Source organism: Podarcis liolepis, assembly GCF_965112155.1.
Source record: "Podarcis liolepis genome assembly, chromosome: 6".
In the NCBI taxonomy this organism is placed as follows: Eukaryota; Metazoa; Chordata; class Lepidosauria; order Squamata; family Lacertidae; genus Podarcis; species Podarcis liolepis.
This window is the reverse complement of record NC_139559.1, coordinates 44,047,941-44,056,844: the sequence shown is the minus strand read 5'-3', so window position 1 is coordinate 44,056,844 and position 8,904 is coordinate 44,047,941. Positions and strand designations below refer to the sequence as shown.

The 8,904-nt window shown below is 45.9% G+C and overlaps 1 long non-coding RNA gene across 1 annotated transcript; it reads left to right on the top strand.

Moving 5' to 3' along the window:
* The first annotated feature begins 5,888 nt into the window (after window positions 1-5,888).
* LOC310710215 lies at window positions 5,889-7,798 on the top strand. Its single transcript, XR_014527893.1, has 2 exons — window positions 5,889-5,981; window positions 7,406-7,798. It is a non-coding gene; the product is annotated as an uncharacterized lncRNA (long non-coding RNA).
* The last annotated feature ends 1,106 nt before the right edge of the window (window positions 7,799-8,904 follow it).

The following is an 8,904-nucleotide window of genomic DNA, read 5'->3' as shown; positions in this document are numbered from 1 at the left end:
CTGCCTACATTCCTCATACAACTTTGGCAGTTTGCTTACACACACACACACACACACACACACACACACTCCTCAGGTCTAGAAAGAGAGAAGCTCTGCGTCTCAGGGTCTGTCTAGAAGCCATGCATTTAAAACCTTACACACACACACGCCTTCCAGCTGCGGGTGGAAGAGCTGCAGTTACTCACTGAGTGAGGGAAATATACTTTGCCTGTGCTCAGAAACCTAACCTCTGCTTTGTTATTAATGCCACCTCTACCAAGGCTGAGACTTGCCTGGTGTTGAAAACACATGCACCAAGGCTGAGCCCTAGTAAACTCACTTGTTCTAAGCCCTTTGTTCTAATAGTAGAATACTTCTGGAAGATAAAAAAGGAGCAACCTAAGCCAACAGCAACAGCAAAAGTCAAGGGAACAGTTCGAAAACCAAAGGGAGAAACATGCCATCGTAATCAACCAAATGAACAACAACAAAAAAAGGCCTAGAACTGGCACATATGTATCTCAGACATCAGTCACAAATCAAATAGTGCAATGTTCAAACAGTAACAAAGTCAGAGAAAATTGTATTAAAACTGAACACATTTTCTATCCCAAATGGTTCTCCTCAGTGGTTAAACAAAACAACACAAAATCCCAGGCTGTGTACACATACCATTTACTCAGGCTCCAGCGCACTCCCCGGGGTGATGCTTGAAGCAGAGCACACATGACGTTAGCCACAAGCTATATGTATTCAGTAGTTTCTTGAGTTTCGGAAACATAGGCCACAGTTAAGCTTTGGTGTGTATATTTGAGACACCTGTTGCGCATGTGCAGGTGACAGCCCATGCACAGATTATTGCTTTGGTGAATAGGAGTTCAGGGGGGCTGCAGGTGTGGCGAAACAAATCAGATAATGGTGTGAAGTAAAATGTGGTTTGAAACACAGCAGGGGGAAACGACCTTGCTGCATTTTAAGGTGCTAATGTCTGCACGCCCTCAGACTCCCTAACCAGCATGCTTGCTGATAACATGAACAAAGAAGGTTAACAATAATGGAATATTTATATGGCACCTGGCAGTAGGAGGCCCCAGTTCAAATTGATATAATGTGCAAGAGCCCAAGCTTGTGGTCCCTGTGAGGGTGTTGTGGGAGCCGCAGAATATTACTGACCTCATTTCAGGGGGAAAGTGGGGTCTGCCATCCGACGCCTCCTCATTGCACGTAAAGAAAGCTCCATGGCTGTCCCTCTTCCAATGCCAGTGCTCCGGTGGTGCTAGAGTTGGAAATAAGGTGACCATGAGTGCTACGTTCGAGAGAACTGCTCTCTATTTGAAGGGTTATGTGGACAAAGTCCAGTTAAAAGAGAAAGAACCACAGCAAAGGAGAACAGGAAGCACTTTGAAGCTGCACCTAGATAGCATGTTGAGCAGGAGCACAGCTCCCATGGCCATAGTCTTCCCCACAATTGTGAGAGGAATTATTTTTCTATTTTAATAATAATAATAATAATAATAATAATTGTTTTTTTGTGGGGGTACGCATACCCCTAAACATTTTGTGAATGTAAGTTTGGCCTCATTGAGGGGCAGTATTTTCAATATGAGTAGTAAAATGAGAGTACCCCTAAACATTTTTTAAGGAAAAAAGCACTAATAAATATAATAATAATAATAATAATAATAATAATAATAATAATAATAATATAGAATATCATTTATATCCCGCCCATCCAGCTGGGTTTCCCCAGCCACTCTGGGCGGCTCCCAACAGAATATTAAAACCACAATAAAACATCAAACATTAAAAACTTGCCAAATAGGGCTGCCTTCACATGTCTTCTAATTGTCAGATAGTTGTTTATTTCCTTGACATCTGATGGGAGGGTGTTCCACAGGGCAGGTGCCACTACTGAGAAGGCCCTCTGCCTGGTTGTCTGTAACCTCACTTCTCGCAGTGAGGGAACTGCCAGAAGACCCTTGGAGCTGGACCTCAGTGTCTGGGCTGAACCATGGTTGTAGCCAATGTTAGCCCTACTCAGAGTAGGACCACTGAAATAAATGGGCATGATGACTTTTATAGTGAACATTATACCCCAAGAGTGTCTCTCATTGTTCCCTCACAGATTCAGCAAGCTTGGGTCCAAAGTAGCAGGCTTCCAGGGTGCAGCCTCCTCCAGCCAGCAGCACCTCATGGAGTTTGGCTACCTCCTCCTTCTTGTCCCCAGAACATCTTTAGATTTCAAAAAGGACACATTTTTCTGTGACATCATCCCCCATTGCCTTGGCAACCTCCCAAATCTCTTGTCTCTGTCTACTCCTCAGAGCAGGAGGTGAAGGGTAGCTTTTTGCATTGCCAATTGCATTTAATGGCCCAGTACCTGCTTCCCCGGGACACAGGTGGCGCTGTAGCTTAAACCACAGAGCCTAGGACTTGCCGATCAGAAGGTCGGTGGTTCGAATCCCCGCAACGGGGTGAGCTCCTGTTGCTCGGTCCCAGCTCCTGCCAACCTAGCATTTTGAAAGCATGTCAAAGTGCAAGTAGATCAGTAGGTACCGCTCCGATGGGAAGGTAAACGGCGTTTCCATGCGCTGCTCTGGTTTGCCACAAGCGGCTTAGTCATGCTGGCCACATGACCCGGAAGCTGTACACTGGCTCCCTCAGCCAATAAAGAGAGATGAGCACCGCAACCACAGAGTTGGCCACGACTGGACCTAATGGTCAGGGGTCCCTTTACCTTTACCCGGTTCCCCATAGTTTCTCAATAGCTCTGCACTTAGCTGGCCCAGCCAGACTGATTTGCATAAGCAAACCCAGGAATTTCTTTCCTAGTACAGTTCTGCAGCTTGTATTTTCCCTTCATATCACAGATATTACCTAAATACTACAATTTGTTGATTACTACCATTCACCAACAGCTCAGATCTATGACATTATTAAGGATCCAACAACATCTGGAAGGCCATGGCTTCCCCACCCCAAATCTAAGACTCAAAGGAAGATAGGGTGCCAGTAATTTTCATCGTTCTTTAGAAGGTTTTTTTGAGGTGGGGGGCAGAGTGTGAAAAGCTGCTCCTTCCTCTTCAACACAGCTGAACAGGGGTCTTGTCCTTCTCGGTGCTTAGGTTTACATTGTTCACTCAGCCAATTTGAATCCCTCTTTTCTTTGGAAGTGAAATACATTGTTGCTAAGCACGTCAAAATGCATAAAATGCTTTAAAAGCACTAATAAATTAAATCTGGGTCTGCTCCACTCCTCGACCTTGGCTTCCCAAGCACTTTGATAGTTGTCTGTGCTGTGCACCTGACCTCCATATTTCCTAAAGCAGAGTATCTTAAGGAAGCACGATATCCAGGATTGAGGCACCCTTGGTCACTGAAAGATGCAGAAGAAAGCATCCAGTTGATTGGTGAGATCCACCAACCTCCTCTTGGGGAAACAGTGTCATAATGTCTTAAAGTACCCTTGTTCATGGAAGCTGAAGTCCTCTGGAAATTCTGCTCAGAGAGAGAGAGAGAAGGAGAGAGAGGAGTTTTCGGATCTCTTGGGTTGAGGGTAAAGCTCAGATGTGGTCTGAAATCCTGCCAAGTGGTTGAGTCTGGGGAGTGTTTGTTTGCCTACTGGAGGCTGTTTCCACTCTCTAAATAATTGATTGTTCTCCTTATCACTTCGGTTAACATTTGTCAATGAGATTTCTCTGTGAAACTGGATTATTTACAAACCACCCCCTGCCCAAGGAAGGATTTTAAAGACCACCCCAGACAGCAGCTCTTATCCCAACACAAACACGCCATCAGATTATCTTCACACTGCATGCTGGCCCTGTCCCCAACAAAAGGTGAGTTTTATTGCTGCAGAAATATTTAATACAGCGGTTTGCTCCTGCACATCCTAGCTTCCCTGGTGTTTGATTGTATTCGGATCCCTGTTACACTACATTAGTTTCATAGACACTGGAAGTTTCTCAGGAGCAATCCCAAATTTGGGAGTTCGTAGTTAATGGCTACATGCAAAATCATGGATTCTCTGTAATACAACTTTCGAAACACAACAAACACACCAGAATACCTGTGATTCCTATAATCCTTGTAATAAATCACTCACTGCAAAAAATAAATCAAAATTGGGAATAATTGTTCCACAGTTTCAGTGGACTAAGCAACCTGGCCATTGTTAAATGAAAAAAAGGGAACTCTGGTTATGTACACATTCCCATTTACTCTTCATCCAGTGTGTTCCCATCCCACTACTGGTTTGGGAAACAGTGTACACAATGCGTTGGCCACAACTGCCTGTTGTTTCTTATGAAATATACTGTGTTTTGATGCATCGCCCTCCAAACCAGCTTCAATGTGAACTGAGAGAAAGAACAACCTAGCTGTGTCTTTCAGCTGGTACACAGCCTAATAGAGTGATCCGGACCTGAATGTCTTTGATCAAATCGCAACATTTTGCAATGTATGTTTCTCACTTAAATCTTAATCTCTCCAACCTAAACGTATGCAGTTACAGAATTTCCCCCCTTGTAGATGCTCTGCGCCTCTCCTTGGAATCACTCTCCCAGCAGTGAGCTAAGATGGTGAGGGCCAACAAAAAATAGAGCCACCAAGAAATAACAGAGAGGCATTAGCATGATTGACACAAGGGGGCAACTCCCTCAAGAAAACAGTTCAGTGAGCAACAATCTTTTGAGCAGAAAAAGGGGGGAGGGGAATGGAAGAAGGCCTGGCTGCCCAGCACTCACTCCTGTTAGGAGGGAAGCATACACGGCAACATTTTGTTGCAAGTCTCACTTTGTCATTTCAAATTTGCTGATGTCTTCTGCGAATGTTGCAGCCCAGAAATGAATACTGTATTCCAAATTAGGCTGTGGAACCTGGTTAGTTAGGATGGATGGAGCACTGCCTCACCAACCCGAGTCTGCCTTCAGCCAGTCCTGTCTACCTCCACATTTACAGCCAGTCCAGCAAGTGGCACTGCTTATCCTGTCAGCCTTTTCCTCCTTAGTCTCCGAGCTGCCCCTGTAGAACTTAGCAGGCAGAAGGAAGGGGATGGAGCTGGAATTAGTTGGTCACTCCCACTGCCTGCCTTTGGTTCTGGCCTACTGTTAAATCCATAACTGTTCCTGAAGAGAGTCCTGTCCAAATAGGTTCCTCCAGTGGCGTAGCGTGGGGGGTGCAGGGGGGGCCGGCCGCACCGGGCGCAACATCTGGGGGGGCGCTCGCACTCGCAGCTCTCTGCCCCTACCTGGCTCACTCACTCTCTCTCACTGCAGCGCTGGCTGTGCGAATCCGATCCGAGCTGCTGGGTCGCCACCCACTGTGGAGGGGGTGGGTGCCAGGCGTGCGGTGCAGAGAGAGAGCGAGGGACTATCTGGGGGAGGGACAGTGCAGCGGCCGCCCAGCGCAGCGCTGAGCGCGGGAGAGAACCACACCAGACCAGACCAGGCAGCAGCAAGAAGAAGCTGGCAGCGGCGGCAGGTTAGGGGGCACAAATTACTTGCCTTGCCCCGGGTTAGGGGGCGCAAATTACTTGCCTTGCCCCGGGTGCTGACAACCCACGCTACGCCGCTGGGTTCCTCCAACGCTGCCTTTTCTGACCAGCTCAGCTAACATAAGAAACCGCCATGTTTCTCTTTACTTGACTTTTCTACCTAGCAAGAAACCTGTGTGTTTTGCTCACAACTGAAAACTGGATAGCCATAGGATTTTGTATTTTAAAAATGGGGGGGGGGGAGAGATTGGCCATTCCTTGTTTGTTTCTTTGCCCCAGCAGTCCTGGGTGAAAACTGAACCTTTGGCTTCCCGTTCCTCTTTACTCCTGAGCTCAAATAGAAGTAGTTTATAGTGAATTGCAAATTAGATTTTGGAACTTTTTTTTTTAACCAGGGGGAGTCTCAATGTTGGAAACTTTGTGAATGACGGCCTGCTCTGTAAAGAACCATGAAGTTGGGACTGAAAGCAGACAGGACTTGTTGGGAGAGGAAGGACACTGAGGAGTGAGTGTGTATTCAGCTGCTTCTGAGGTTTGGATGGGTTTTGTAATTAACTTGGGCTGTATCTTGCTTATTCAAGGCAGCTGGCCAAATCCTGCCTTTAATTGCATTATTGCAACCGCAGAGGCTCAAAAATGGCTTGCATGGGTATAAGCTAGGGCGAGAGGTGGCTTGCTGTGTGGTATTTATGCCTACATAGGTATTTATACCTATAGCAGCCAGCTATTTTGTGAGGTTCTTTTAAATAATGTTTTCATCCGACTTGAATGCCTGCTTTATTGACACCACAATAAACTGGTGAGCAAGTGTGCGGACCAGAAAGACACACCACTGCCCTCTGCTGGTGGGAATGAAAAGCCTGGCGCTGGCAGAGAAAGAAAGGTTAGCTCAGAAAAAGCCTGAGAAAGAAACTTCAGACACATCCAGCCCCCCCCCCTTTACCATCAACTCTCTGGCAAAGCTTGAAATAGATCTTCTTTGAGGTCTCACTTCACACATATGTATATACAGCAAAGATGCAGCATAAGAGCATCTCTGCTCCTCAGCACAGACCTAGGAGACTGAATTGAACTCAGACTGGAAGAGAAGGGAATGTTCAGTGTCTAGAACAGCCCTCCCCAATCTGTTGCCTTCCAGGTGTTGCCATGCCTTCCTCCATTTCCCTCCTCTCCCTCCTAAAGCTGATGTTACCAGGATGCACCTAGCAGTCATGCATTCATGTGAACATGCAGAGGCTTAAAATGGGTAAGGGGTGGGGCATGCATGCAAGCCATAGCCCCAATATCCCAGCATTCACTGGCTTTGCTGCAAACCTTTGTTTACTGGGGAATGTCTTAATTAAGGGGAATTCTAAGCACATTGGGTGAACATGCTTAGAAGTTCCCCTCTGGTTAGGAGTTTATGGGAAGCCTTCTAAGCATGATCATCTGAATACCAGAGCATTGGCTCTTGCTGTCCCCTGGATCAATGCCCCCCTCATTATAACGGTGTTTGGTGTCTCTTCATCCTGCCGATGTACAAGGATCTCAGGGGCTGGCAATTTCAAGAGAACATGTTGTATCAGGCTGCCATATTTCAAACAGTGAAAATCCGGACAGAAAAGCTGTTGAGCTTCTTTGAGCAAAGTTGCCACGCTTTGGCAGACATACTCTAGAAAGGCTTACTGTTCCGAATGTTGCTTATTCTGTTCTACGCAGCTTCTGACTGGTGCCAGCACATCTCACAAGCCTTGGACATAGATACTTGAAAACAAATTTCCACAAAACGACCTCAAATATGATCCATAAATTATTCTTAGTTGCAGCCTGGATGGCCCTCAATGGCTCTCCAGGCCCTGGTGAAGCGTAGTCTCTGCCCCATCCTATACTTGGGCCCTGGAATCATTCGAGTTTATTATTTCAAGTTCACTCTCCCTTATTTCTTTTTAGGTATTGGCAATAGCAGCACTGCTAGCGGTTTTGTACAGTAACTGAGTGTGATGCACCACAATTCTCCTGGCACAGGAGGTTAGCGTTTTGGATCCAGAAGCTGCAGATTTCAGTCTCACTAATTACCTCTTCAAAGTCCCACATGAACTCTGTGTTCTTTTAATGCCCTGAGTTCTTTCCTCCCAAAAACAAACAAATTGCAGTTTCTGCTTTGAGGATGAATCTGGATTTCATTTACTAGCTTTTTGGATTCATGTGTATCATGGGACAGGTTGTTCTCTTAGGACTGAAAAATGTTCCCTTTGTCTTAACCCCCAGGGACAGATTTCCCAAGGCCAAGATGAGGCCTATTGTTGCTTGATAGAATCAAAAAGCTTCTTGAACTTCTTGTAACATGTATTTGTTGTGAATTGATTCATTGTGGTGCTTGCTGTTGCCAAAAAAAGGCAGCACACTATTCTAATGGCCTTGTCACTGTGGGGCAGAGGACTTCCATTTGTGGAGTGCCAGAGAACATAAGAGCCCTGAGGAATCAGGTCAATGGCCCATCTAGTCCAGCGTCCTGTTCTCACAGTGGCCAACCAGATGCCTGTGAGATGCCCAAAGGCAGAAACCTGAGTGTATCAGCCTTCTTCCCACCCCCTTGTGATTCCTGGCGACTGGTCTTCAGAGGCATACTATAATAATAATAATTTTATTATGTATTTGCTGGCCATCTGACTGGGTTGCCTCAGCCACTCTGGGCAGCTTCCAGCAAAATATAAAAACACAACAAAACACCAAACATCAAACACTTCCCTATACAAGGGCTGCCTTCAGATGTCTTCTAAAAGTCATATATTTGTTGATCTGTCCGAAATCTGATGGGTGGTGGTGGCTCCAAACCCCTCTGCTCTTCCTTTCAAACCCTCCCTGTACTATATCCAGTTTTAGAGTGCATACGCAAAAAAAGGGAAATTGCCTAATGTGAATATAACTGATTTAGATTTAGATTGATTAGTAGTGCTTTGGCTGCCTGTCTTCCTGAGACTGAAGGCTCAGGAGTGACTTCCCCTTTATACACTACCCTCGAAGAAAACTCCATTGTTGGATAAGAGTCTCTATGGATGCTAGCACATTACAGTTAACAATGAAAGGAATCTTATATCCTGCCCACTACTGAAGGTGCCTCCCCTTTACTTTGTGGCCCACATAAGTGGGCCCTCTTACAGAAATCAGCCTAACTGCTGTGCTAATTCTACACCTCAGTCTGACTGGGAATATTGTTCATAAATGGCTTCCAGATGCTATCAAATAATCAGCTCTCTCCTTCCGCCTGCATGCTATTCTTCCACACGCCATTTGGGTCAGCAACTCTCTCAGCTCCTCCTCAGCTGCAAGAATGCAGCCGTCCTTTCCAGCATTTAAAAGATGGCCTGTCTCACATCTGGCTATTAATCCAATCATCCTCCATCCAGAGGGCAGACGACTGACCCTACCATTTAATACATGACCTTGAG